The sequence below is a fragment of the Zalophus californianus genome, chromosome 9 (genome assembly GCF_009762305.2).
Source record: "Zalophus californianus isolate mZalCal1 chromosome 9, mZalCal1.pri.v2, whole genome shotgun sequence".
NCBI classification, from domain to species: Eukaryota; Metazoa; Chordata; class Mammalia; order Carnivora; family Otariidae; genus Zalophus; species Zalophus californianus.
In genome coordinates, this window is record NC_045603.1 from 16,423,888 (window position 1) to 16,440,678 (window position 16,791).

Below are 16,791 nucleotides of genomic sequence, written 5' to 3' on the forward strand. Positions count from 1 at the left end.
ATTCCTATATCTACTCCTTAGATCTGTGGGACCTTTGGCAAATTACTTAACTTTTCTGAGCCTCAGCTTTACTTGTAAAATACAGATAAGACATCTGGCAAGACCTAGACGGAATTGTGAAGGCCTGTTTTCCCAGGCCATTCCCTTAATTTCCTATATTATTATTGTTCCATAGAGTTGATATAAGGATTAAATGAGATAAAAAATGTAAAAATGTGCCAGGCTAGGAAAATAGAAACTATTTTTATTACACCAGCAAAAATCATTTAATCATACATTTTGGGTAACCAGTTACTGAGTACTCCCTCTATGTCAGATACCATGCCAGGTACTATGAGACCACTTCTGATTTGTTCAATGAGTTTTTGAGTATTTTCGGTGTGCTAGACATCATCCTAGGTGCTTACCCATTAAAACCTTCAGAAGTCTAGATAAAACACCCCTCAAGACTATTCAATTCTACTACTCTGTGAGGCTCCAGGTTGTGAACCAGTTTTTCTTAATTCGTGCATCAAACATGATGCCAAGAATTTTGTGAACAACTGAAAATATAAAGAGGAATAAGACTCGGCCCTACCCAGCAGAGGTTTCCAGCCAGGTAGGGCCATTTTGACACTTCTGTCTTCTCATTTCTTTCTTTTTTTGATTGTCATCTGTGGTTGACTTCTCTTTTGTTATGTACTCAATGGTTATAACAATTAATTAATTGAATAGACATGCATTGTGTTTCTGCTATGTCCAGGTCATTGTAGGTTTTGCTTGGAACATCATAAAGAAATAAGATATAGTCCCTAACTCAAGGAAGTTCTGATTTAGTGATGGAGATAAAGTTCCCATGAGAAGTCAGATAATAATCATGTAATAGTGTTTTGCTGAACAAAATGAATGCCTGACTGAAATGATGACTTTGAGCAAGTATCATGGTTAAGAAGCAGGGACTTTATAGGCAGATGGACCTGACTTCAAGGCCTGGCTCTGCTTTTAACTAAGTCTTGACTTTGCCAAGTCACTTAATCTCTCCGAAAGTTCTATCTGTTTTAAAATAGGACAAGGCATTGTGAGCATTGACTGAGTCAATGCTCGTAAATGCTCAGCACAATCCCTGGCACAGAAAAGCTAGACTTTTAGCCACATCATCTGAATTAATGGTATCATTATCATCCTCACTCACAAACACTCACTACCCTGGGTGTGTGGGTGTGCATGTATGTCTGTGCCCATTGTGTGCATATGGTTAGACATTTTACTTGTCACCCCTGATCCAATCTGATCAGAGAAATTCATTCAACCATTCATTGAATGAATAGTCACTGAACGCCCACTAAAAGTCAGTCAGTGTCCTGGACACTGGAATATAGCAGTGAGCAATCAACCCTAAAAGTCAAGGTCTCTGCCCTCATGGAGCTTATCTTATCGTAGAACAGCCAGACGATACATATAAAACATCAACCGTGATGGCGGGTAGTGATAAAATAATATGCTGTGAAGGAAGAGGACTGAGCATCTTCTCTCTTGCTGCAACACAAAGACTATTTTATTTCTGGTCTTATCTCCCCATATCCAGACCAGTAAGTGAGCGACCCCTTGTTCAGGTCACCCCTCTCTCTTCACATCTCAGCCTCTGAGTCAGCAGGACACTCCTCAGAAGACACTCCTGTCATCAGCAGGAGCATGTCTGGTCTCCTACAACTAGGAAATGGGAGGCCAGGAGATAAAAGGCCAAGCCCGAGAGAGTAGCTGGACTTTGCAATCACGTTAGAAGTAAATAATTATGGGTGCTCCAGTTTGATCTGATTATTGGTCCAGACACGTGGCGTGAGTGGCTAGTGGCCAGTAGGGAACAGCTGCTTTTGCTGTGACTGGTCCCTTCAGTGAGAGCAGGAGGAAGTCTAGTTAGCCTGATTTATTGAACTATTTAACATCCACTGGATGTTCTTTATTTTACCGTTATTTATGACTTGCTGAGTCCTGGCAGTAAGCTTTGGATGAAATAAGGTGCAGGTGGAAGGCATGGCCTGGGGCTGAGGGGGTTTCCATGTAAGGACGGGACAAAGCAAAGCTTCCACGGCTCTCACGAAGCACGTGGGCTGAGAAGGTGGTGACATCTCCAAGGTGTGAGTCTAGCCCGTTCCCCATTTCCCGGATTCCTTTCACACCTCTGACGTGCTCCCCGCCTCCTGGGCCTTCCCTCCCTCTCTTCACAGACACTCCCCCCACCACAGGCAGGCCTTCGTGGTAGCAAATGAACCTCCCGTCAAACCCACCCAAATATCTCTGGGATTTGGTTTGCAGCCCTGGCACCGCATGTGATGTTTATAAAAGTTGGGAGGAAGGAGAGATTGGAGAGGGGAGGCACGAGGAGGAAACAGAGACGCACACACAGACGCCATTTTACTCCCGTGAAGAGGAGCAGATGTTTCCCATGTTATATTTTCCGTGTCTGGAGTGGCCAGAGATGTGGGGGCATCATCCCTGGCTGCTTCCCGGGCTCGAGGTGGGGGGTCTGACCAGAAGCCTGAGGTGGCCCAGCAGCACTTCCCCCGCTTCAGTCACGCACGGGGCCCTGATGGGACCGTGCGCTGTTTACACTCACAGCCAGGGAGCCGTTGGGGAAAGAAGCTCCCCGACCGCCAAGCTGCCTCACGTTGGCTCCGGAAACTTCTGCCTGGATGGCCACCCTGGTTGACCCCAGCCCATCTCCTGCCTGACCCCAGCTTGCCCACTCAGGGCAGCCTTGGAAACCTTTCTGTCCTCACTCAGCCTGGACCAGCGTGTCACCTCCGCCGGGGCTGTCCTGGGCTGGGCGGCCCTTTGAGTGTGCTTCATTCCCCCACAGACGCCTCCGGGCCATACTGGGAGCTCAGCTAGACCCTCCGGAGTCCGTATGCACACGAAATGCCACAGACTAAACACTGAGTCACCGCTTGCTCGCTGCCCTCCCCGAAGCTCTGGTTTCAGAGGGAGGACCTGAGGGCTTTACTGAGAGAAAGAGTCTCCCCCCTTCGCTTGCTGGGTGGTTTTAAGGTGCGGCAGCGGCAAGATTGCTGGGAAAGTTGTGGGTGGGCCAAGGGCCAAGCACAATGGAGGTATCACTGGGTCAGCACTTCGTGGGAGCACCAACCCCGGCCTCTCGCTCTCGCCCCCACCCCTCGGGCTCCCCCCAGACTGCAGCCAGGAGCCGTGGCTTCTAATACGACCACCACCTTCTGCTTACAGAATGCGAACAAAGCAGCAATGATGCCACCGGATCCTCTCCACAGCCCTGTAGGAAGGCGAGTAAGGGCCCTCCCATTTTGCAGAAGAAGAAATGGGGCTCCAAGAGGACAGAGGACTTGCAAGGGAGCTGTGACTGGATAGTGCTGGGGACCAGTCTCGGGGCCAGGTCTCCCGGCCCAGGACTCTCATCCCAGCAGGCGGCTGCAGGAAACAGCTGGTTTCCATAATGACAAAAGATGGACTGGGAAATTCAATGTTGGATTCTTAGGGAGAAAGGAAACTGACCTCCCACAGCGAAGTGATCGAGGCGTGGCTCACGGGCCAACTGGGCCCGTGGCCTATGCAGTGGCCTATGCAGTGACCCGAGCCTCAATGTTCCACAGGCGGGGAAGAGTACAGCAGGATCCATTGGCTCTTTGGAGCTTGACCTAGTGGCTGGAACCCTGGGAATTTGCTTAGCTTGCTTATCAGGGGCTGGCTCACCCTGAGCCCCCTGGTGAACCTGAATGCTTGGCATGGCCGTCTGAAGATTTGGGTTGATCTGTTTATGGATGGGTGGGAGGTCTGGTCATTTTGTATCTTAGACAGTTAAGGGTCATGATCAGTCACTGTTAAGGCATTTCCAAGAACAGCCCATCGGAGAAATCCACGTTGAGGTTGATGAGCAGCAAATTCTTGTCCACTCCATGCGTCAGTATTGCTAAGCAGCCCGTGCTGTCTCTGTTTCGTCTGCTCCATATGGATGGACCTGTTAATGGCTAGAAGGAGGGTAGGAGTAGAGAAGGAGTGGAACGTAAAAGCAGCACTTTATAATTTAGCATGATGTCCATCTCTGGCTCCTTTTTAGAATGCAAAATCCAAAAGCTGGAGGATTCTCTTCTGTCTGCTTTTCGAATCTTAGAAAAGCATCCAATTAACATCAGGGACCTCCAGCTTACTTTCACCCAAAGAGCCATTTCCTCGGGAGTAGAAGTTAATAAAAAGACTCTGACTCAGGCAATGTTCTTAAATATTTTTGACCATGACCCACACATTCATGTAAAGGTGACTGAAACAAAAGTTTTACAAAGCAATATTTATCCTTACTTTTGCAATAAATTCTGGTATGTTCTCTTCTGCTGTATTTTATATTACTAAAAAAAAAGATCCGGTTGGACTACTAATGCATGATTGGAAAAACTCTGTTATAGAGGTCTTTGTAAACGGTCTCATCAGCTTCTCATATAATGGCTTCATTAATTAGTCAGTCCCAGGCCCAGGCCCCTGGACCCCACAGACGATGCTAGTTATGGTCAGCTGCTCATTGCTGCTCACCCACACGGAGTAGGATGATGATAGGGAGCAAGGTTTCAAATCCTCAGATTGTTACCAGAAAAATGACTTCACAATAAGGAACTGTGAGCTAAAAATGATGGTGGTGGGGGGGAGTATCAAAGGACAAATGAGAATGAACAATTTAACTTCTTTTTTCCTGCCTCCTGGTGTTTGTTCATGCTGTTCCTTCCTCCTGAAACACTTTCCAGTTCTTCTGCTTCTGTCCAAACTCTGCCAGTCCCTCAAGGATCACCTCTTCTAGGAAGTCTTCCCTGACTACCTTTCCCTGCTTGGAGCTTGCAGACATTTGACTACCACTTATTTGATGCATCATCATGCATCAAATGCTGAGTTGGAATACCTTAATATCTCGTGATTGATTTCTTTTAGATCAATATCTGCCCCACTTCATGTACTACCTGGGAACCATGTCTGTGAAGTGGTCTTCTGTGCCCTGGTCCTAGTAGAGTGAACTAGGGTGTTGGCACTTGGCCAAAGCAAGGCACTCTTGCTCTTGGGCCCTGGAACATAGCCCTGTGTCTTTATTCTTTATAATCTATTCCTAAGGTGACCATATGTCCTATTGCTTGGCCAGTCCTGGTTTATGCCTATTATCCAAGCATAAATGTTTCTAGTATCCCATTTGCTCTTTAAGTGCACTGGTTTTGATGATATACTCAACTTACACCAGCTAGAGTTGGCTCTGTTACTTCCTATTGTACATTTATAATATCTGTAGCTTATAAAGCAATTTCACCTACATCAGCTCCTTCTCTTTTCAAATTAATGATTTTCCCCTTAGAACTGCTCCTTCTTCTGTGTGCCACCACTAATTCCCTGTCTTCTTTAGCCAGAGACCTGGGAGTTAGCCTAGACCCTTCCTTCTCCTCCACCTCATGAATCCATTCATTCATTCCTTAAAAAAAAACTTGAGCATCCATCAAGGACTAAGCACCGTGCTAGTTGCTGGGCATATAGATGGTGAATGAAACAGAGTCTTTGTCTTCTTTCAATTTATATGCTGGCTCAAGAAACACCCACAAATATATAGTTTCAAGTTGTGATAAGCATGGCAAAGGGAAAGAACAGACTCTCTGAGAGAGTAGAAGGGGGGAGGGGTGGGGTGGGCCTACTTTGTTTCAGGGGCCCAGGAAGGCCTTTCTGAGGAAGGAACATTTGAGCTCAGATCCCAAGGTTCAGAAAGAGCCGGTAGCAAGTGTTGAATGGAGTTTTCACATTATAGGTTGATCACTCTGAAAGCCATATGGATAAGGGGCAGGGATGGAAGCAGGGAGACCAATTAAGAGGTGATTACAGTTGTCCAGACAAGAGCTGATGGTGGTTTACACTAGGAATAGTGGAGATAAATACAAGTGGACAGATTGGGCAAGTATTCTGGAGGTGAAAATTAACAGGATTTGGCAGGGGATTGGATGTGGTAGGGGGAGGAGGCTGGTGGTGAGGGGAAGGGAGGTGTCCACAGGGTGACTTCAGCACAACACTGGACAGTGGAACCAATTATCGAGATGGGGAGAAGATGAGACTATTTGATGGTGGTCGTGGTGGGTGGATCAAGACATCAGTTTGGAATGCATTTAGTTGGAGGTGTTGGTGAAAATTCCAGATGCCTATTTCAAGTTTGTGACCATGTGCAGGGCTTTTCACTCAGAAGGATGGACCCTGTGCTTGGTTTAATACTCTCCTATTGCAATTCTTAATAAATTCTTAATAATTAAGTGAAGATGGATTGGACAACAGAACACGTGTTCAAGTAGAAGAAGTACACCCAGTATGTATGTCTGTCATTCCTTACTTCCCCACTCACATATAGTAGTTGTCACATCCCCAAGCACAAATTTTAGTAGATTCATGACGTGTAGGAGTTCAGTGAGACTCAAAGTGAGTATAAGGTAAACATGTTACATCTATGATTGGCCAAGTGAGGGCACTGACAACCCCAAGAAGCCATGCCTCCATTTAAAACAACTTTCTAAGAACATAGAAAGAGGGTAATGGTGTTCTAAGAAACACAAACAAGGAATCCTATCATAGCCTTACATAGGCTGAAAATGTAGGTATTTTCCTTTCCTTTCATTCCTTCCTTACTCATCATTCTGGGTAGAATGTGGATGAATTAAGAGATGAAAACAACTGAGTTAGCTGGGTTCAGCATTTCCACTGTTCTGGTAAAAACGAAATCCATACGCATGTAGGAGCCAGGAAACAAGAATTGTGCGCTTTTGGTGATTCTGCACAGGAGTTAAATGCATTTAACTTTGCATTTAAAACCGACATTGCACAATATGAAGGTGAATAGTAAAATTCATGCTACTAATTTAAAATTTTAATTTTTCTTTACTTAGAATGACAATAAATAGCAAATGAAAAGTCGTAAGACAGACTGTGGAAGAAGAGGAAAAAACAACAACATTTTAGTACCTTTGATGGCACTTTTCTTCCTGCATTTTGAACAGGATCCCACATTTTTATTTTATACTGGGCCCTGCATTTTATGGAGCTGGCCTTGGGTAGTGCATCAGGGAAATGGGTCAAGAGCCCCACATCAGCAAATTCTGTTGGTTCTACCAGTTTAATATCTTTTCATCTGTCCTGTGAGACTTATTAGCCTGGCAGTCTCTTCATTATCTTGCCTTCCTTCATATCCCTCAATTCCATCACTCTGTGAGACACCCACCTCCCATTCTTTAAGGAGGGTTGGCGTGTCTAGGAAAAAGCAGAGCAGAGATACTGTACAGGGAATGGCTTAAAAAAGAGAGAACTGTAGAACCAAGGAGAGACAAGAGAGGTAGATGACAGGTGGAGGGGAGACCCCATGTGGGATGGAGACCTAGGAGTCACTCCCAAGACCCAAGAGGCCTTGTCCTTTTTATGGTAGGAAGAGATAAGCCCTAATTGATTCCTGGTGTTGAGGCAGAACGACCCATGAAATGCTACCTTTCTAGGAAAACAGTAAGGCCAATTCTCTCCCTACATTGTTTTCCCAGGTGGTAAGTAGGGACACACTCTATAGGGCTGTACCACCCAGTGTCCATTTGAGGGGCTCATGTCCAGGATAGTGTCTGGATGTTCCTGCACCCATTCTACTCTAGGCCTGGGCAACTGTCCAACCTCCACAGATCCTACCATCTCTCCCTAGTTACTACATTGTCAGCCAAGTCATGCCAATGCGTAAAGGAAGATCCCACTGTGAGCTTCCCAGAGTGTGAGGGACCCTGTGGAGGCAGAAATAACACCAATGTAAGAGTCTCTGTGAGAGCTGAGCCATTTCTCAGTTCTGGGACTTCCAGGAAGACCACATTACCCAGCCTCCTTTGCAGTTACATTGGGTCCATGTGACTGGATTCTGGTCAATGGGATCAGAATAGGAGTGATTTGATGGTGTGAAATGGATGTTATGATGCCTTATGTTCTGGGTGGAAAGTCAGACTTATGCAATTTATGCAAGCTCAGCAGGTGGTTCTTTTATCAATGCTTCCTTGGGAGATATCAGGGAAGGTGAGCTGTGGAAAGCAATTAATCTAGTGGGGGAAGATGGACATTTCATGTTAAAAAAATAAAGATAATTATAATTAAGAAAAAAGATGGACATTTCATGAGAACTTCCTTTTTTTAAAGATTTTATTTACTTGAGAGAGAGAGAGAGAGAATGAGTATGAGCAGGGGGGAGAGCCAGAGGGAGAAGAAGACTCCTCACTGAGCAGGGAGCCTGACACAGGGCTTGATCCTAGGACCCCAGCATCATGACCTGAGCTCGAAGGCTTAACAGACTGAGCCACCCAGGTACCCCTCATGGCAGCTTTCTTAAGAGCATATAAGATACTTATGGTAAATTGTTAACAGTAATGGCCCCAGATGAATTCCTCCTTCTGGTGTGGTTCCCTTCTACCCTGATGACCATGTGACTTGATGTGGCCATTGGGATGTCAGCAATCATGATGTAAGCAGAGGATTGCTCTCATGGAACACAGCCTTCCCAGCTGTCCCTGTGAGCACAATCCACAGCCAAACCACCAGGTAACTGTAGCTGTGTAAGTGAGCCCAAGTGAAACTAGTTGAAGAACCACCCAGCCAACCCACAGAATTGTGGCACTAAAACTGTTGTTTTAAATCATGGAGCTCTGGGGCAGTAGATAGCCAATACAATGTCTCATTCATGTTTGTTTCCCCAGAACCTACTCTACTGCCTGACATATTTCTGCCCTCCATGTATTTTTATTGACATAAACTTTATCTTCCCAACAACACTGTCAGGTAAGTATTACTACCATTTTCTATTTATTTTTAATAATAAGAGTCACAGAAATTCTTATCCCAACCCCACATGCTGAGAGAACTGTCTGATTATTTTATAGATATAATTAAGGGTCGGGAAGATGAAGAAACTTGCATCTGGTCACCCCAGCCAACTTTGATCACCTATATTATATGCCCCTTTACTGAATAAAGAATTGAAAGTCTTTGCTACTCTTTGAGTGCTTACTCTGTGCTGAGGGCTAAGTGCTTTAGTTATACTGTATCACTTTCATCTTTCCAAAACCACACGGAGTGGGCACTATTAGCCTCTCATTTTAGAAAAGGAGATACTGAGGATCAAGAAGGAAATGAGACTGGTTCCCCAGAGCTGGCTAGTGGCAGCCCTGAGCTCTAAACCCGGGTCTATCCGACTCCTCTCTCTTTTGCTCTTCACGATTTCACTTGATGTGGAGTCACAGTTCACATGGAGATTAGGTTCCAAAGTCAGTGCATGGAACAAAATTCACGTACTGTGAAAAGAACTCTTGAAAATCTTCCAAATCTCCTTTGAAGTGAAGTGTATACTACTTTACTGAGTAATAGATATGTAGAACTGTATAATATATTTCAGGGCTGTATCATGTTTAAAAAATGGCTTTCAACACAAGAATCACACTGTGGCAGAGTCTGGCTGGATGTTCACAAATTCCATTGCTTTTCTTCTGGGACTCACAGAAGACTCCATTTCCTAGCCTTCTGCAGTTAAATTGGGCCATGTGACTGAGTTCTAGCCAATAGAAGATGGACAGGACTGATCTATGTCATTGCTAGGATTAGATCTTAAATACTTCTGTCGTTCTTTAGTCTAGGAGTTGGCAAACCATGGCCCAGAGCCAATCTGGCCTGCTGCCTGTTTTTGTAAATAAAGTTTTATTGGAACATAGCTACACTCATTTGTTTATACATTGCCTCTGGCTGCTTTCATGCTATAACAGCAGACACAAGTAGTTGTGACAGAGACCACATGGCCTGCAAAACCTAAAATATTTACCAAAAGGTTATCCAATGGGAAACAGACAGTCTCTTCAACAAATGATGTTGGGAAAACTGGTCAGCTACATGCAAAAGAATGAAAATAGGCCCCTTTCTTACACTATACACAAAAATAAATTCAAAATGGATTAAACACCTAAATATGAAACCTGAAACCATAAAAACCCTAGAAGAGAACACAGGTGGTAAGTTCTCTAACATTGGCCCAGAGCAACCTTTTTCTAAATATGTCTCCTGAGGCAAGGGAAATAGAGGCAAAAATAAACTAAACTATTGGGACTACATCAAAATAAAAATCTGCACAGTGAAGGAAACAATCAACAAAACTAAAAGGCAACCTACTGAATGGGATGAGATATTTGCAAATGACATATCCAATAAAGGGTTAGTATCCAAAATATATAAAGAACTTGTACAACTCAACACCCAAACCCCAAATAATTCAAATAAAAAAAGAGCAGAAGAAATGAACAGACATTTCTCCAAAGAACACATCCAGATGGCCAACAGACACATGAAAAGATGCTCATGATCACTCATCATGAGGGAACTGCAAATCAAAACTACAATGAAATATCACAGCACACCTGTCAGAATGATTAAAATCAAACACAAGAAACAACAAGCATTAGCAAGGATGTGGAGAAAAAGGAACCCTTTTGCCCTATAGGTGGGAATGCAAACTGGTGCAGCCACCGTGGAAAACAGTATGGAGATTCCTCGAAAAGTTAAAAATAAAACTACCCTATGATCCAGTAATCATGCTACTGGGTATTTACCCCCAAAATACAAAGACACTAATTCAGGGGGATATATACTGGAATACTATTCAGCCATAAAAAAGAATGAAATCCTGCCATTTGCAATGGCACACATGGATCTGGAGAATACAATGCTAAGTGAAATAAGTCAGTCAGAGAAAGGCAAACGTATGATTTCACTCATATGTGGAATTTAGCAAAAGAAATGAGCAAGAGAAAAAAGAGAGAGAGAGAGAGAAACCAAGAAATAGACAAGTATAGAGAACCAACTGCTGGTTAACCAGAGGGGAGATGGTTGGGGGGGGGGTGCTGGGGGAAACAGGTGATGTGGATTAAGGAGTGCAATTACTGTGATGAGCACCTGATGTTGTATGGAAACATTGAATCACTATATTGTACACCTGACACTCATATAACACTGCATGGTAACTATACTGGAATTAAAAATTTAAAAACCGGAAAGGGAAAAATCTGGGGCAAAAAGCATTTACCAAAAGTTTGCTGACCTCTGCTCTAGTCCTCTCATGGTGGTGGTTGCTCTGAGGCACCACCCAGTTCTCCCATTAGCAATGAAAACTTAATTCCTCAGCTGCTGGGAGTGCTGCTGGAAGGTGGTCCTCATCTGCATTCACTGACAACACAGAGGTTTAACAGCATAGCCACCTTGCCCCAACTCAGGACAGCTCTGAGAGGCCACCTGGCTCCAGAATTTTCTACTGGGCTCATGGAGACTATTTTTGGGCCTCATTGCAACTCACCTTCTCCCCCCACCCAGTCTGGCATCCTGGCTTCCCTTCCAACAAGTGTTGATCCCAGGAACCCTTCCTGATAAACATCCTGAATTCTAATCTCTATCTCCGAGTCTGCTTCTGGGGAGTCCAGCCAGCAGCATCATCCCCTTCTGGAGTGTTGAATATGGCAGTGTCAGGATAGCAGGCGCTGGGTCCTTGCATCACTGCTTAGAGGACCGTCACTAAGGGGCACCCTCAGACACACTTCCCCCCGTGACAGTGGGCAAGCCATGTGCCTCTATTGTGTGATGCCTCTTAGACATGGTATTGTTCATTACAGCAGCCAGCTCTACTTATTTGGACAAATGTATTCAGCAAGGTAAGGTTCAATGGGATGAGAGGTCTGTGAATACTGAGACCACAGATGACACACACCCTCTCTAAGTCACCTCTCGGAGCAGCTGCCCTGTGAGTGGGATGGAAGAAGGTCCAGTCACTCACATCCGTGATACATTGTTCTCTTTTGATCTCTCTTTCCTTTCTCATCAAGCACATCTAGCAGAATTCTTCAAAGTTAAATGTAGGCATGATGTGACTGCACTTCCAGCCCTGTTGGGGCTCCACCATCAAAGCATCTCTGAACAGCCTGCATTCTGCAACGGTTGAAGAATGAGTAGTGTGCGGATGGCTGAGAGGTGGATAAGTAGGAGATCAGATCAAGCCCAGATGTCAGTCAGTCTCTCCCGACCCAAGCTGGAGGCTGGGACAGAGCTCAGAGGAAGAGTCTCCAGCGGGGGTTCCCAGGAGCTGAACACAGACAGTCCCACTGATGATTGCCCACCAGGCGTGGCTCCACTGCAGGAGTGTCTGCAGAGGCAGCTGGAGCCCAACGTGGTCTTTTGTCTCCCCTCTCTCTGAAGTCATCCTAGGACACAGGTGTGCATCCCCCACAGCCAGCCGACAGAGAAGATGAATCAGCTTCCCTGAAAGACGTGCCCCAGAGCAGTCTGTCAGCTGAAACTTGTCTGAAGGAGCACGGTTCCCTCCTGACCACAGCTAATGAAAATTGTGGCTTGCCTGAGGAAGAATCTGTGCTATTCTTTAAAGGAACAATGCTAACCACAGATGTGCAGCATCTGGCATGTGGCAGGGATTTCCCTGAATGAGAACTGTAACTAGACCGGCCAGTTCATGAGATGTCTTTGGGTCCAGGCATGTATTTTCCTACCTTCAGCTCTAGAGTTGGGTTCTCAGAAGTTCAAGTGAAGTCCAAATGCCTGTTTCTATCACTTAGTATTTTTTCATTGTATGCTCCCCCTTATTTATCTTCTACGGCTCTTGATGAATAGGATTGAGATGCCCCAAAGCATATGTCCCTGCTTCGAGGTCTTTGCTCCTGTCATTCTCCATGTCCGCATCACCCCTCTTTGTTATGACTATCTCATCCGTGAGGACTCTTTCCACCGCAATTAAGTGAAGCCTGGTCCAACTTGCTTGAAGCAAAAAACTACATTTATTGGGTAATGTAACTTAAAATCTGGGACCACTTGACTTCAAAGACAGGTATAGCTGGATCCAGGGGTTCAGATGATTTTTCCAGGACCTGGTCTTAGTCTCTTTCTTCAGGTCTAGTCTGTTTTCTTTTACATTGGCTCCAGTTTCAGTTAGGCATGGGATGGGCTCTGGTCTCGTATGTTACCACATTAGCTCCTGCATGGAAAGAGATTGCATTTTTCCCAGTTATCCTGGGGATGGGCCTGATTAGACCACTTGAGACACATTCATGTTCACCTATGAACTAATCACTATAATCAAGGGGATGCCATCCCTGTTATTGTCCAGGCCTATATCCTTTGCTCACCCCTAAGGCTAGGGAGTTAGGCCTTTCCCCAAAGGAAATCAGGATTGTATCATGAGAATTGGGTTGAATGGATGTAGGACAAGGAAAATCAGTAGACACTCAATCCATAACTTGCTTCTCAAACTCAAGTTCATCCGAGACCACATTCCCCTCTCTTGCCCCTATAACACTTTTACAGTTGAATATGGGATTGTATCTACCTCCTCTGCTTTTCCCACTGGGACTAGAGGGCCTTCGTGGTAAAGAAGACATGGGGTGGGATGTGGGTAGGACATGGGGGCTAGAAATCACATTGTACTTCTTTTCCTTGTTTGAAACCCAGTGAAATCAAATGGAAACAAGGCAGCTTTGAATCAGGGGAATATAGTTACAATAGTTAAGAGTTTGGAACAGGGAAGAAATGGGCTTTAGTGACAAGGATAGGGTCCAATTCTACCTATATATATGAGTGCCCCTCCACCTCATGCTCCCCAGGAGGTGCCTCCAGGTTCGGATAGGACACGAAGATTTGCCATAATTTGGGGCCAGCCGAACACTTGTTGAGTCTGTGTGACTCATTGAGCTCTTGGTGGTCTGTGCTATATGCCTTATATTTTTCTCATACCACCCTATGTGTCTAGTACTTTTGTGAGCAACTAATAATTACCTGACAGGTTTTTTTGTTGGGTTAAGTTGTAATATAGGTGCGAGTGCTTAGGCCTGGAAATCAAAGAGGTGTAGGTTGTAATCAAGTCTCTTGACCTTGGCCGAGCTAAGTAACCATACCGAGAGAGCAGAGAACAGGGTAACAGCTATTTTTGTCTGGTGCTTCTAGTTCACAATACTTACATTGCTGGCTTACTCACAGTAACCCTGTGAGATAATCCAAATGCTATGGGGTAAGCTTCAAGGTTAAGTCTAAGGCAAAAACTGGGTGTAATCAAAATTTCCTTGGAAACTCCTATAAATCATCCATAAAGTACAGTTTAAAAGGTTTTGTGATTACAACCAAATACTGGAATACTTGTGAATTATGCAGCTGGAGACAGTAACATACTGCCTGTTATTTAGCAAGAATACATTTCCCGAAGTGCAATATTAAAGTACAACCATTTACTCACTTAATGTAGCAAGTTGTTCGCAACCAGAAAGGGGGAGAAGAGCCGTTCCACATCTTTGGTTTTGAGACCATTCTGAGACACATGCGCATTGAGTGGATTGTCAAATAGAATCTTCTGGACTATTTAGGTAGTTGTTTTTATTTCTTCCTCTTTGTTCTTCACTAAGTGCAAATTGGTGGATTCATGTAAATTAAGTGTGTGATGCATTTCCCCAATCTCACTTGATTAAAAATGTTGATTATAGATTTAGAAAGTGTTAGGCATGAGGCTGGGCCCAGGGAATTCAATGGTGAAGAAAGTAGGTGTGATTTCTGGCCTAATGGAGGTTATAGTCTTTGCAGATTGCTTTGCACACACAAAGAAACCGAAGCTCAGAGAGGCAACTGCCAAAGATTGCTCAGCCAGTAAGGAGCAGGGCTGGGATCTGAACCCGGGTCTTCTGGCTTTAACCCTAAGATTCTCCCAACTACTCCCCACTGGCTTCCATGGTAACTGGAGTCACTTCTAAAGCCACAGTCAGAGTCCTGGAGTTCATTACAGAAGAAGCAGACCATTGGAGCTGGCCACTTGCCTTGGCAGTCAGGATCTGGAATTGAGTTCATACTTGGTGTTGAATCGTTCCCTCCAGAAATGGGATGGGTTGGAATGGAATGGTAATGAGGGCCCTGTTTGCTCCAGAGGGCCCACTCCCTATCCTGCGCCCCAGCCATAATGGTTGACCACCCTGCTTAAGCCCCCTATTGATTACAGTTGATTTCTTCTGATGCAAGTGGCTGAGCTGAGGGCAGTTACAGCTGAGCCATAGCCCCCCAAATTACTGCCTTCTGGACAAAATATGTGAGGCAGCTTTCCCAAGAGCCCTTTCCAAGGACAAGGAGGCTGGTCCTAGACTTATATCTCCCTTGTCTGATACCCAGTGTGCATACGTTCCTCCTTCATGTGTATCCCAAATGGCCTGAGAACCAGGGTGCCCCCTTTCTCAGAGTCCCAGGACCCCCGTGAGCCTCTCAAGCCCCAGCCAAGGAGGAGCCTTGAGAATGCCGCCAACAGGACCCCTCAAAAGACTGTGGTTAGCCCTGGATCTCAGTGTGCTGACCCAGACCACTGCAGGGGTTGTGGTGCCAGACCTGGGGCCCCTCCTTGACTGGCACAACCGTTTGGGTGAGTTAAAGAGCAGTCTTCATATATTGAAGGCAGTGGTGACTCCCCTCCCATCGCCTAAGCCAGGGCGGATTTGCTTCATCAACTCAGTTTCATTAAGGGGATGTCTACAGTGAGCGGAGGCTCAGGTTAGAATTAATTCTTTTCTATTGCTCCTGTCAGGAAGATAAAAATAGAGCATTTAGCTCAAGGAAAGTTGGCTTCTCACACAGACATGTATATTTACTCTTTGGAGAAATGTCACTAATGGTGTTTTAATAATGCTTTATGTGCCTAGAGACCAATAATAAGAAGAACTTACTATTTACCAAAGCAACTGCTAGTCCCTTAATGACGGGCTAAGTATCAACTACTGGCAGGATATGTAGTGGGTGAGTGCTGTGTAATTACCAAGCAAATTCATCATTATTTCTGTCTTATAAACCAGAATATGTGTTAAATAATACTTTGGGGCCACTGAAAGTAATTACCAAGCCCCATCTCTGTAAGAACATGTAATTATCCTACGGTTGCCCTGTGTTTACTAAGCAAATCTATGCAATTATTATCCAAAGCCCAAACCCTGCCCTCAGAGCCACAAAAGTGCACCCGAGGGCAGGTCTGTGCCCAGAGTAGAAGCAGCATGTGCACGGGGGTCAGGAAGGACTGGGGCCTCCGCTTCCCAAGTCCCAGCTCTGCCCTCATTCCGGGCGTCGGAAAAAGCCACAGGCAAGGCTTTATGAAACAAGTTGATTGCGTCTTCCCTTCTCCCCTGCTCTGGCCTCCCTGCGCTTCCAACCTTCCAGTCCCCCCAGGGTTCAGGTCGGCACTTCCGGGAAGCTCTCTCAAAGGCTCGCCTCCTGTCCGGAATTGGACTGGGCTCTGAGGACTGGAAGATCCAGAAGACATGTCCCCCACTTTTGAGGGCCCACGTGGGAGAGGCAGACCGTTCTCAGAAATGGTAGGTCTGTGACACAGAGGCTGTGTAGCATGGAGGTCAGAGCCTGGGCTCTGGAGCCGGGCTGCCTGGCTTCGGTTGTGCTGTGGCAAAGTGGAGATCATCTGAGGGACCGTGTTAAAGATCGCTGTGTGAGTTCCAGCAGGAAAGTGCTGAGAACGGTGCCGGGCACACCCAGCGACATCTTCTGCACCAGTTTGCTCTTATTTGAACGTGGTAAACATGTGGGGGAATGCATGCCCTCGTGAAACAAAGCCTGCTCTGCTCCTACCCCAGAGAAGTGTTCTCTTCCTCCTCAGAGCTCACGGGGCATCCCGTCTGGTCGTCTCTTATGGCAGCTAGCATTTTCTCCCAGGCACTGCGTTAACCAGGGTCAATCTCTGATCTCCCTCACTGAGCTCAT